The sequence below is a fragment of the Dendrobates tinctorius genome, unplaced genomic scaffold, assembly GCF_039654945.1.
Source record: "Dendrobates tinctorius isolate UK_male_01 unplaced genomic scaffold, ASM3965494v1 ptg000397l, whole genome shotgun sequence".
NCBI classification, from domain to species: domain Eukaryota; kingdom Metazoa; phylum Chordata; class Amphibia; order Anura; family Dendrobatidae; genus Dendrobates; species Dendrobates tinctorius.
In genome coordinates, this window is record NW_027362063.1 from 1,360,404 (window position 1) to 1,375,016 (window position 14,613).

Consider the following 14,613-nt stretch of genomic DNA (forward strand, 5'->3'; position numbering starts at 1 on the left):
GGGCCGGGGGCAGCTTGGCAGAGGTGTTCGTGGTGCACACAGCAGAAGTGGCGTTGGAGACAGGGGTTTCATGACAATGTTGTGGACTGATTTTTCAAATACCGCTCACACAACTGGTAATACTGCATCGATGGAAAGTGACAGGAGACAGCAGTTGTCAACTATGGTTACAAACTACTTTTCCTCCCATATCGATGTTCTCCCACACAGGTCATTCCCCTTTGACTATTGGGCCGCTAAACTGGACACCTGGCCTGAATTGGCCCAATATGCCTTACAGGAGCTCGCTTGCCCAGCTGCAAGTGTGCTATCGGAAAGAGTCTTCAGTGCAGCTGGATCAATCCTGACAGAAAAAAGGACCCGTCTGTCAACCCAAAATGTGGATGATCTAACCTTCATTAAAATGAACCACGCATGGGTTTCCAAGGATTTTGTCCCACCTTCCCCTGATGACACATAGGGTGACAGAAAAATGGCTTGCTTTGGTCCACCTCTTCCTGGTACTTCACCTATTTTGCCTTTTGCATCAGCTGAATGTCCAACATCAACATATGCCACTTTCTAAAACTCCCTAACTGTGCTGCCTCCCCCCCCATGGCCGGGGTCACCACCTACCGCACGACACCGTGCGAGTGCCGTTGCCCTGGACAGGTGGGTAGGCCGACTCTTGGGCGCGGGCACTGGCAAAGGGTCCCTCATAGTGCAATCAAGTGTCTCTGACGGTGGTGGTGCACACCCGCCGTCAGACACACCGCTGTACTATGAGGGGCCCAGTGCCAGTACCGACGCCCACGAGTGGGCCCCCCTTGCTTGGGCAGGGCCCCAGCATTTGCAATCTTTACCTCTCCCTGCTCCTCCGCTGTGTAATCTGGGCCGTCAAATCCATACTGTGCCTGACACCGTCTGCGCCTGCCTCCTGAGACATATATTTTGAATGTGTACGCTATCCATACATGTTATCCGGGGATACGGTACCCTTTCTAACCTTTGTGCAATCACGTGCAATCCATACTGGGCCTAACACCGTCTGAGCCTGCCTCCTGAGACATATATTTTGAATGTGTACGCTATCCATACATGTTATCCGGGGATACGTTACCTTTCTAACCTTTGTGCAATCACGTGCAATCCATACTGTGCTTGACACCGTCTGAGCCTGCCCCCTGAGACATATATTTTGAATGTGTACGCTATCCATACATGTTATCCAGGGATACGGTACCCTTTCTAACCTTTGTGCAATCACGTGCAATCCATACTGGGCCTGACACCGTCTGAGCCTGCCTCCTGAGACATATATTTTGAATGTGTACGCTATCCATACATGTTATCCGGGGATACGGTACCCTTTCTAACCTTTGTGCAATCACGTGCAATCCATACTGGGCCTAACACCATCTGAGCCTGCCTCCTGAGACATATATTTTGAATGTGTACGCTATCCATACATGTTATCCGGGGATACGGTACCCTTTCTAACCTTTGTGCAATCACGTGCAATCCATACTGGGCCTGACACCGTCTGAGCCTGCCTCCTGAGACATATATTTTGAATGTGTACGCTATCCATACATGTTATCCAGGGATACGGTACCCTTTCTAACCTTTGTGCAATCACGTGCAATCCATACTGGGCCTGACACCGTCTGAGCCTGCCTCCTGAGACATATATTTTGAATGTGTACGCTATCCATACATGTTATCCGGGGATACGGTACCCTTTCTAACCTTTGTGCAATCACGTGCAATCCATACTGGGCCTAACACCGTCTGAGCCTGCCTCCTGAGACATATATTTTGAATGTGTACGCTATCCATACATGTTATCCAGGGATACGGTACCCTTTCTAACCTTTGTGCAATCACGTGCAATCCATACTGGGCGTGAGAACGGCTGGCGAGCTGTTAAGCAAGCTACAGCACCTGTCCAGACAAGTACAGGGATTCCCTAGCGAGGAGACTTATTTGATTGTTTTCAATGTTGGGACAGCAATTTTTGGGGAGCACTATACTCTGGAGAATGATAGATGGGGCCCACCATACACTGGAACATTCCAAAGGTGGACATCAGACACTGGAGCAGCATTTACAGGGCCCATTATACACTAGAGCATTAGAAATGGGGCCCATTATGTTTGGAGCATTATTTGGGCCCATAAGACAGTGGAGCTTCATCCATGGGGACCAACATATACTGTAGCATTATGTGGAGCTCATCATATACTGTTTCAAACATTATATGGGACCAATGATTCTGTATGGAGAAATAGATGGGCCTCGTCATGAGATGTAAAAAGTGAGGTATTTTTCATTGTACTATACCGCTATTTATCTGCCGTATCGGAGCATGATGAGTTGTGGTATGTGTTAAAGGGGCGCTCTTTCGCCCTGGGCACATGAAAACCTGCAGCCAGCCCTCCCCCCCCCCACAACTTTAGCCAAATAACCCCCATTTTTCAGTGCGTAACTTGTATTATGAAGTTAATTAAGGTTGACAAGCTTAAGTAAGAAGAATTGATGCTTTTGGCATTCAAATGGGCACTGTAGGTGTGTTTCCTGTCCTCCTCTCACTGCCGACTTTTATTCCCCATTGACATACATTGGGTTTCGGGACGACCCCGACTTTTCCCTATAATCGGACGATCTTGCTCGACCCGACTTTTGGAAAAGTCGGGTTTCACGAAACGAAATGCGACCCTAAAAAACCAAAAGTCGCTCAACTCTACTCACCACACATCTAGGCAAGCTCCTTATGGGGTCTAGTTTCCAAAATGGGGTCATTTGTGGGGGTTTTCCACAGTTTAGGTACATCAAGGGCACTGCAAATGTAACATGAAGCCCACAGACCATTACATCAAGATGAGCATTACAAAATGTCACTACTTCCCTTCCGAGCCCTGACGTGTGCCCACACAGTGGTCATTCCCCACATATGAGGTATCAGCGTACTCAGGACAAACTGGACAACAACCTTTGGGGTCGAATTTATCCTGTTACCCTTGTGAAAAAAAAATTGCGGGCTAAAAATCATTTTTTTTTGAGGAAAAAAAATGATATTTTATTTTCACGGCTCCGCGTTATAAACTTTTGTGAAGCACTTGGGGGCTCAAGGTGCTCACCACACATCTAGATAAGTTCCTTGGGGGGTCTAGTTTCCAAAATGAGGTCACATGTGGGGGGTTTCTACTGTTTAGGCACACAGGGGCTCTGCAAATGTAACATGACGCCCGCAGACCATGCAATCAAAGTCAGCATTTCAAAATGTCACTACTTCCCTGCTGAGGCCCCGACATGTGCCCAAACAGTGGTTCCCCCCCACATATGGGATACCAGCGTACTCAGGACAAACTGTGCAACAACTTTTAGGGTCCAATTTCTCCCGTAACCCTTGTGAAAATAAAAAATTGCGGACTAAAAAATATTTTTAGGAAAAAAAATATTTTTTATTTTCACGGCTCTGCGTTATAAGCTTTTGTGAAGCACTTGGGGTTCAAAGTGCTCACTACACATCTAGATAAGTTCCTTAAAGGGTCTACTTTCCAAAATGGGGTCACTTGTGGGGGAGCTCCAATGTTTAGGCACACAGGGGCTCTCCAAACGCGACATGGTGTCCGATAACGATTGGAGCTAATTTTCCCTTCAAAAAGTCAAATGGTGCTCCTTCCCTTCTGGGCCCTGCCGTGCACCCAAACAGTGGTTTATGACCACATATGAGGTATTGTTGTACTCAGGAGAAATTGCCCAACAAATTTTAGGATCCATTTTATCCTGTAGCCCATGTAAAAATGAAAAAACTGAGGCTAAAAGATAATTTTTGTGAAAAAAAAGTACTTTTTTTTTTACAGATCAATTTGTGAAGCACCTGGGGGTTCAAAGTGATCACTATGCATCCAGATAAGTTCCTTGGGGGGTCTAGTTTCCAAAATGGGGTCACTTGTGGGGGAGCTCCAATGTTTAGGCGCACAGGGACTCTCCAAACGCGACATGGCAAGCGCTAAATATTCCAGCATATTTTCCATTCAAAAAGTCAAATGTGCTCCTTCCCTTCTGAGCCCTGCCGTGCGCCCAAACAGTGGTTTATGACCACATATGAGGTATTGGTGTACTCAGGAGAAATTGCCCAACAAATTTTAGGATCCATTTTATCCTGTTGCCCATGTGAAAATGAAAAAAATGATGCTAAAAGAAAATTTGTGTTGGAAAAATTAAAATGTCCATTTTTTCCTTCCACGTTGCTTTAGTTCCTGTGAAGCACCTGAAGGGTTAATAATCTTCTAGAATGTAGTTTTGTGTAGCTTGAGGGGTGCAGTTTTTAGAATGGTGTCACTTTTGGGTATTTTCTGCCATATAGACCCCTTAAAGTGACTTCAAATGTGAGGTGGTCCCTAAAAAAAATGGTTTTGTAAATTTTGTTGTAAAAATGAGAAATCGCTGGTCAACTTTTAACCCTTATAAGGCTAGTTTCACACTAGCGTTTAAACGACGTGCGCACGGCGCCGCTAAGCCACGCCCCCTGCCGGCTCCCTGCCCGCCCCTTCCTGTTATCGCCTCCTCCGAGCGCAGAGGGCTGCATGCGTTATGCGCACCCTATCTTTAGCATAGGGTGCGCAGGCCGTGCGCAGCTATGAATATAGCGTGCGCTGCGCATTTTTGGAGGTGCGCCGAACGCAGCATGTTGCATTTTGGCGCGCACGGCGCACATTCAAAAATGCGCAGCGCACGCTATATTCATAGTTGCGCACGGCCTGCGCACCCTATGCTAAAGATAGGGTGCGCATAACGCATGCAGCCCTCTGCGCTCGGAGGAGGCGATAACAGGAAGGGGCGGGCAGGGAGCCAGCAGGGGGCGTGGCTTAGCGGCACCGTGCGCGCGTCGTTTAAACGCTAGTGTGAAACTAGCCTAACTTCCTAACAAAAAAAATTTGCTTCCAAAATTGTGCTGATGTAAATTAGACATGTGGGAAATGTTATTTAGTAACTATTTTGTGTCACATAACTCTCTGGTTTAACAGAATAAAAATTCAAAATTTGAAAATTGTGAAATTTTCTAAACTTTCGCCAAATTTCTGATTTTTTCACAAATATGTGCAAAAATTATCGACCTAAATGCACCACTAACATGAAGCCCAATATGTCATGAAAAAACAATCTCAGAATCGCTGAGATGCGTTGAAGCGTTCCAGAGTTATTACCTCATAAAGGGACACTGGTCAGAATTGCAAAAAATGGCCAGGTCATTAAGGTCAAAATAGGCTGGGTCATGAAGGGGTTAATAGTTGTTTAGAACCGCCCTTTCAGGTTTCCCGGGCTTGGAAGCTTGTAGCCATTTTCTCCCGGATCTCTGAGCTACCCACATGTGTCCTGCTCTTTGCATGCAAAATCACTACTTCTGTCAAGCGGATTCCGGTGAGGGTTTAATGCAGTTATGTGATATGTGCTATGTATCTGTGTTAGCTAGCCATAATGCAGCCCTCATTATATGTGCAATGTATTTCCAGCTCGTTGTAATGCTCTTGCATTGCATGTAGTTAGATGTATCCATGTTCAGGTAGTGCATTGCTGGCAGCCTAAGCTGCTTAGATATCTCTCTTCACTGCATTGTGTGTTGTATTACAAAACCTCTGTAATAATGCCTGCTACTGTTATAATAGCACCCTGTATTACTGCTGTTGCTATCTGCCAGTACTGATGTATTGTACTGTCTGTTTCTTTGTTTTTACCCGATCTCATCCACAATTGTGTTCACCAATCTCCTCCACTATATCATCCGTTATCATCTACCATTGTTGTTCACATCAACACAATAAGCACCCATACAGTCTTTTTACTGGGAGTGGATGAAGGGTTTAGCCGTATGCTGGAATCCACACAGCGTCATACATGGAAGAAGGCAGAACACCTATGGTGCAATGTACTTGTCCGTGTTATTACAGCAACACGGCCGACAAGGGTCAATACAAGTCTGTGTCCATAAAAAACACGTACAGCACACGGATGGCACATGTGTGTCCGTGATGGTAAAAACAGACACCCGAATGACACACTGATGGTAAAAACAGACACACGAATGACACACTGATGGTAAAAGCATACACACAAATGACACACTGATGGTAAACACAGACGCACAGATGACAAACTGATGGTAATAACGGACACGCGGATGACACACTTATGGTAAAAGCGGACACACGGATGGCATACTGATGGAAAAAATGGGCACATGGATAGCACACTAATGGAAAACTCTGACACAAGCACTGTTTTTCACTTACATGTTTTATATAAACATGTGAAGGACGACTCAAAGTGGAAAGTTCGTAATAAAGATGTCTACTAGCTGAACGTTCATTCAGATGACAGATATATCCCCCAATCTCCCTATCAACACTTACACCGCGTGCCCACGATCCAGATGTAGTAGCACTTTGAACAAAGATCCAGTAGCATAGCTACTGGGGGGTCAGAGGAGGCCATCGCCCCGGGCCCCGTTACATGAAGTGGCCCACCCAGAGTCACTGACACTTTTTAATGAGGCAGAACACAGCACAGGAGAAGAGAAGCAAAATGCCTGCTCCTGTCTGACATAGCTAGAAGGAATATAGAATGCACATAGGGTCTTATCCAAGATAAAAGGAATGTTAGATAATTCAGTTTCACTCACCTATTGTGGTTGTGTGAGACGCAATTACTGTACTTAGCATTGGCGGCTGCTGCAAATCCCGGAGCAATGATTCCTTGTTGGGTAAAGAGAATGGGCCAACAGACTGCGCTGCTCGCCTGTCGATGAACCAGAGGAGTCCAAGTGGATACAATAGAGCAGGGGTGGGGAATCTTTTTTCTGCCAAGGGCCATTTGGATATTTATACCATCCTTCGGGGGCCATACAAACTCCGCCCACAAAGTACATCCTGACTCTGGCACTGGTGTCATGACGTAATCTTTCATTGCATGCCCTTCAATGTTCAGTAGTGAACACTGCGTGTGTGCTAACAGAGCAAGAAGAAATTAATGAGCTTGTGGCAATCAAAATACAGCTCCCTGCCCAAGAATGCGGTCCCGGAGAATCTGCTCGGGGGCCTGATAAAAGGTCATCGAGGGCCGTAAATGGGCCTGAGGTTCCCCACCCCTGCAATAGAGAAATAAACTTTATTTCTACACGTTTCGTGGTGACCACACTACTTCCTCAGGACAGTCTATACACCTACAGAGTCTGTAATTTAGGCCGGGACCACACTTGCGAGAGTCTCGCACCTCAATATCCGGCACTGCCACGGGCACTCAGGACCGAAGTGTGCGGCTGCATAGAAATACATGCAGCTGCACAGTCCGGTCCTGCGGCAGTGCCGGATATTGAGATGCGTGACTCGTGCAAGTTTCTTGCTCAAACATTTAAAAGTAAATGCGAAAAAATGCAAAAACCACAGAAAGCAAAAAAAAAAAAAAAAAAAAAATAGATTTTTTCTTTCTCTTTAAAACAATAGTTATAAAAAGGTAGTGTATGTGTATAGACTGTCCTGAGGAAGCGGTGTGAAACAAAATGCGTAGGAATAAAGTCTATTTCTCTATTGCATCGACTTGGACTCCTCTGGTTCATCATTCCGACAGGCGAGCAGCGCAGTCTGATGCCCCACTCTCTTTACCCACATAGGAGTCATTGCTCCTGTCTGAGATTCTGCACGCTCAGACTACCACAGTAGAGTCTCCATCCTGCACTGTCTAAGGTGCAGGCTTTACTGACCTGAGGCAGTGAGGAGCTTCTTCTGGGTTGCAGTTTGGTGCATGCTCGGATTGGCTTAAGCACACTGGGTCCTAGTGCCCACCATTTCTCTCAGACACTTCCTGATCCTGCTTCACTGCCTGCAGATTTGGTATATGGCATGTCATTGGGGGGTGAATATGAGCGAATGAGGGTATTTGGGGGAGGGGGGACAGGGAACTGGGGGGGGTGAATGTAAGAGGATGGGGTTATTGTGGGGGAGGAGGGACTGGACATTGGTAGGTGAATGTAAGAGGATGGGGGTATTGTGAGGGCTAAGGTGGGTGAGGGGCGACAGGACACTGGAGGGCTGATTAGTATACTGTTTTGTTAGAAGATTATATGCACTATTACATGTAATAGTTGCTGTCTTGGGGCTGGAGATGGGGAGGTAGGGGGCTTTTGACACTTACTAGCAGGGTCTTTTACGAGTTTCAGTATAACTAGCCCCCATATAGTAACGATGAGCTGCATCACATTAAAAGGGAATCTGTCATCCCCCCAGACGTATATGACCTATTAATATGGGCACACAGGTAATAAAAATGTTACACTAGTCCTACCTATCTGTCTGATATTAATGGTCTTGTATGCAAGTTATGGCTCCAGAATCCTGTGAGTCACCACAATCTGAACCTCTTCCTCCCTTCTGTAGGCACTGCATTCAGGGATCTTCTGCGCAGGCGAGTCACTGTGACCTCCAGCAGGCGCGAAGATGCGGTGCTCGCTCCACTTCCTCCCTGCATAGTCATCACCATGTACACATGGTTCCAAGCGATGCGCACACTGGAGGTCACAGTGACTCGCCTGCATAGAAGATCCCTGACTGTAGTGCCCATAGAAGGGAGGAAGAGGTTCAGATTGTGGTGACTCACCGCCCCTCAGCTCCATCTCCTGTAGTTTGTGACCTGTCTGCTTCTCCATTGTTTCATGGTCTCTAATCAATGTAAGTCTATGAGAGTCTCTTTCTATCTTTCACAGACTTACAATGAACGCTTGTGACGTAGCTTCTAACTTCTGGCCAGTCAGAAGCTGCACTCAGAAGTTTGACCCGCGGGACCAGAGCGGTGCCAAAAATAGTGACTACGCCGGAGGATGAGTATATGACCGGGGAAGGAGACTTGCACTTAAAGCACCACTCCAGAGGTGAGAAAAAAAAGCCCCGCTGGAGTGGTGCTTTAATAATAAGCAATTTATAAAATTACAGCTTGGAATAATGTCTGCAGTCACTTTATGCGACTGCAGACTGCCAAATAATGACAGGGAGCGCCTGCTGCATGAGCCCCTAATATCACTGGTGTTATCAGGCAGTCATGGACCCCATGTTTGCCATGTGCATGTGTCGACTAGAAAGACTTGGTTTCTCGCAATAGAAGAAAATTGAGAGAAGCCGAAAGTCGTTACATGACCGCCTGCTCGAATCTGTGATACTGGGACCATTGTTACTGTACATGGGGGGGACTCGGGACATTATTAAATGTTAAGTGAGCACTTAAGCATTATTATTATTGGGGCACTCAGTATTGTGACCAACAAAGTTGCATATGGGGTATTATTACTTTTTAGGGACAAAATGTAGATGGCACTATCACAGGGCATTAATATTTTTAGGGGAGGAATTTTACTATCTAAAGCCCACAAAGGTGTCATTATTACTAAGTAAGGGACACAGTGGTGGCATTATTACTATGTAAGGGGCACAGTGGTGGCAGTATTATATGGGGCGGTAAGAGGAGCAGTTACTGTTCCACACAGCAGGTGCAGAAATAGGGACACATGGCAGCAGCGGCTCAGTATTGGGGTATCAGCAGGATGAGTAGTTTGCACAGGTTGGGTATAGATAGACAGTGCAGGAAATGTGAGAAGACAGATGTGTTGTTGTAATATCTGCAGCAGAGTCCTGGCTGGAGAAGTTGTCATGTCGGTCTGGGCCAGATGAAAAAGTGAACGATTCCATCAGAAAGAAAAATTCTCACGGTGATCTGCTGTGAAGGCACTGAGCTTGAACTGCGGTGACCTCATCACTGGCATTTCCTCACAGTTCAGAGGTCACCGCAGCTCAGCCTGGCTGGGAGCGCAGCCTCAGTGACGTCACTGAGGTTGCACTCGCAGCATCTCATTTACCAGTGGTTGTCAACCTGGATGGTCGCATCTTGGCACTGTCCAGGTTGAAAACTAATTCTCCCCCAGAAATGGATTATGGCGTGAGAGAACGACTGACAGGTATGGTATCTTGCTGTTTTTTTATTTTATTGAGATTATTAAAGGAGTCTGTGTCTATCTTTCAATTAAAGGACTTTTTTCTGGATGTTTTCTTATAATGTGACTATGGAGTTAGTAATGGGGTTGTCTTATTGACACTTCTCCATTACTAACCTAGGGGCTTGATTTCACCAGACAATACAAAGGTAATATTACCCCACTTGCCACCACTACAGGGCAAGTGAGAAGAGTGAGGCTAAGTGCCAGAATTGGCTTTTCAGGGACAGCTGAGAGCTGATGTTTTTAGCCGGGGGGCAGTATCCATGGCCCCTTCCTAGGCTATTAATATCAGCCCGCAGCTGTCTGTATAGACCTTGCTAGTTATTAATTATAGGGGGACTCCAAGTCATTTTTTTAGGGGTCCCCCATTTTAATAGCCAGTAAAGGCTAAATATACGATACTGAGCTGATAATAGCCTGGGAAGCTCCATGGGCATTACTCCCTTCCCAGGCTATAAACCTCTGTCCTCAGTCGTTGACTTTCCCTCTGCTGGTTGTGAAAATTGCACTGAAGCCCACGCCATTTTTAGTAAAAAAAAAAATCATCTTTTATTAAATAAATACATGTACAGTAATTTACACACTGTACCAATTGTCTTGGTCACCGACATCTATATATCTACCTATTCTATTTGTATTTACTGTATGTAATCCATCTCTTCTATCCTGACGGCTCCTGCAGTGATTTTACAGAACACAGCAGATGAATTTCCGCCTTTTCTTCCATCTCTCTATGATATGTAAATATATATATCTAATATATAAAGCTCAATATGGGTGTGTATGTATGTCCAGGATTGGCATCTGCACAGTCACAGCCACAAAATTTGGCAGTGTCACACGTCTGGACCCCGAGAGTGTCCTAGGCTATGTTGTGAGGCGAAGTTTTAACCCCACGCGTTCCAATTCACCAGACAATTTTGCCCCTATCTACATAATGGGGAAAGAGTGTGTGTATCAAGCCCCGCCCCTCATTATGATGTCATAATGGTTGCCATGGCGACGCTGATGTCATAGGTTGCAAGCCCCGCCGCTCATTATGCCATAATGGTTGACTATGGGATGGAGGATATGTGATGGGTATATGGGCACTCGACTATGGGATGGAGGATATGTATGATGGGTGTATGGGCACGGGCCTATGGGATCGTGGATATGTATGATGGGCATATGGGCACGGGACTATGGGATGGAGGATAATTATAATTTGTTATAACTACCCACAGTTAGTTTCTATGCCCGGGCAGCACCGGGCTCTTCAGTGTATATATATATATATATATATATATATATATATATATATATATATATATATACACACACACACACACACACGTCACTGACAGTATATATAAGTCTATTCTGTGTATATCTATTCTAACTTGTCACTCTGATTATACTGTATGTGGCAGACGGTTTGCCTGCTTTTGTTGTATCTATGCAATATAAATATATGTGTGTCACTGACATCTATTTATGTATTCTATATATATCTATTCTAACCTGTCAGTGATTTTACTGTACACCGCACATGAATTGCCGGCTTTTCAAAGTACACCGATGCGTAAACATCGGACAGCACTCGCATGGTCCATGTGGTGTCCGACTTCTTCTCGCACCCATAGGCTTACATTGGTGAGACTCAGCCGATCTACGTGCATGTAAGATTGCAGCGTGTACAATACGCCCGAGAACAAAAGTACAGTGATATGAGCTGGCCCATAGATTAACACTGGTCCGACTGCTATGCGATGTTTTCTCGCATAGCACTTGTCCGTAATATACGCTAGTGTGACCCTGGCCTTAGGGGCCCACTCAGATTTTTTGCAGTCCCCTCAGGAACAGGAAACCAACTGATGCGTGGGAGAGGTGTCACCCTTTTTCTCTCATGGTGTTGTCATGGGAGTCTGAATAAATTAACTTTTTGGACACCATTAAGCTCATGAACAATGAAAGACATCCTTGTATCAGAAGCCAAATGACCATACAACATACCTTAAATGGGACAGTTTCCATCCAAAACACAAACTCTTGATTACAGCCAAGCCATCAGATACAATCGTATATGTTCCAATCACATGGATAGAGATGAACACGTTGGGTCGCCTCAGAAAGACCTTTTTGAATCAAGGCCATCATCCAAGAACAATTCAAAATCAAATTACAAGAGCCATCAGCTAAAGAAAATAACCGGGTGCCTCTAGTAATCACCTACAATCCAAACCTGGAAGTGCTAAGGGGAGCTGCACGGAAATTACAACTTTTACTACAAAAATATGCCAGATTACAATCCATTTTTCCAGACCCCCCACTACTGTGTTTTAGGCAGCCCCCAAACCTAAGGAGCATCATTGTCAGAAGCTCCCTGTCCTCCCCACCAGCTGCAGAATGTAAGAAAAAAAAATGTACAAACCTGTCCATTTATAATGACCACGGACAAGATAAAGATCACCAATCCACATCAGGACTACAAGCTTCCAGGTACATCACATCTAATGTGGCACACTTAATTATTTGTACTATATGTCCAACTGGGGGTCTGTATGTGGGGGAGACAGAACAAAAACTGAGAACAAGGATGAATTCTCATTGTCACAATTAGGGGAAAAAAAAAAAAAAAAAAAAAAATGGATCTACCTGTGGCAAAACATTTTTTGTATGCCTGATCACAGCACCATAGAAATGAAATTGCTTGTATTGAAAGGTAATTTCAATTCTCAGAGACAGGAGAGTCTGGGAGTATAAACTTATGATGACCTTTGACACTCCGTGCAGGTATGAATGTGTCACGTGGATTTGTCTTTTTACATCAATTAAGGAATTTGGTTCTGTGACCTTATGGGGGCATCACAACACAGAACAAGACCTCAGAGGACAGTAAAACATTCACACTCCTTATCTATTAACTCCAATTACAATATTTATGGCCACAACTGTTCATCACTCCCATAATGACAGTTCTGCTTCACGTCACTTGTCTCATCTATTGCATTATTTCTGTGCTGTGTTGTGCATAGATATGTGATTCTTCAGATTTTGAATTAGGTTGCCTGAAGAGATCCGAGTAGTCTTGAAAGCTTGCGATTTGTTACCATCTTTTCTGTTAGCCATTGAAAAGGTATCAACCACTGATGACTCAATTCTGAATATTTTTCCATCTACTGACTAACACGGTACAAAAATACACTTTTTTTTTTACCATGTTCACTCTATGCCAAGACTGACCTGGCAATATGATTCTCCAGATCATTACAAGTTTGTAGCTATGTGTTCTTTTTTTATTTAAGTGGTGAAAAAAGATGTCAAAAAAGGTTTTTTGTTAAATACAAAGGTGCCACTTTCCACCCTGTCGAGTCTCCATTTTCAGGATCTGGGTGAGGGATTTTTTGCGGGCCGAGCTGACGTTTTTGCCGATACAATCTTTTGATCTGTTATTGCAATGTTGGGGCAACAAAAAAAAAAAAAAAAAGTTCTGGAGTTTAGATTTTTTTGTTCTCTTATTACTGATTAGATTACCGTATTTGTCAGATAAGGCGCTCCAGCTTATAAGATGCACCCCAAATTTTGAGGCGAAAAATAGAAATCAATTTTTTTTTTAATAAAATGGTGGTGCTTCTCATAATCCATGCGTCTTATTGCTTACCGGGGGTGGTGGCTGCGGTGAAGCAGGGTTGCTGCTGGAGGAGGCAGGAGTGGGGTGATGCTGCAGGCCGCATGCTGGGATGAGGGCGTGTCCGATGTGCAGTGCGCCGCTGGTGTCCGGTGATGCGGGCGTGTCCGGCGCTGCAGCGGGCTCTGCCAAAATTTTGTGAAAGGCCACAGCCCCCGGCAGTTACGTGGTTTCCTGTGCGGTGGAGTCCAGGAAAATGTCCGCCTAACGGTGGCGCATGCACAGATGGAGATTTTGGCATCAAGGTCTCGAGAGATCCCGGAGTCCACCGCACAGGTAACCACGGAACTGCCGGGGGCTCTGGCTTTTCACAAAATGTTGGTAGAGCCCCCGCAGCACTGAGACTCCAGCTGCATCGCCGGACACCCCCTCATCCCAGCCTGCAGCAACGGTACCGGTAAGGTATACATGCATTAGAAGACACCACCATTCCCCCCCCCCCCATCCCTATTTGGGGGGAAAAAAGTGCATCTTGTAATCCAGAAAATATGGTATTTTTTATATTTTGATCGGGCGTTTTTGAACTTTGTTTTATTTTGAATGGTTCAAAAAGGTGGGAGATTTGAACTTTTTTTTTTTTTTTTTTTTTTTAAACTTTTTACTTGCTTCATAATTCTTAGGAGACTTGTAGCTGCGGTTTTCTGATCGCTTGTGCTACACAGTAGAGCGTAGCAGTGATGAAAATCCGCTATGAATGCTGGCCACAGGGTGCTGCCCATAGCAGATCAGCAATGACAAACGGGTGGGGAGGTGTCTCCTATATGCCAGCGCACCACGTTCATGCGATAGGCGCTGATGGGTGGGGTTAGTGACGCACTTCTAGTACTACCATGTTAAATGCCCCTGTCAGATTGACACTGACATTTAACTTAAGAGCCATGGCTTAATAGCAACTCCACCTGCGGTTTTAAGGGGCACGTGA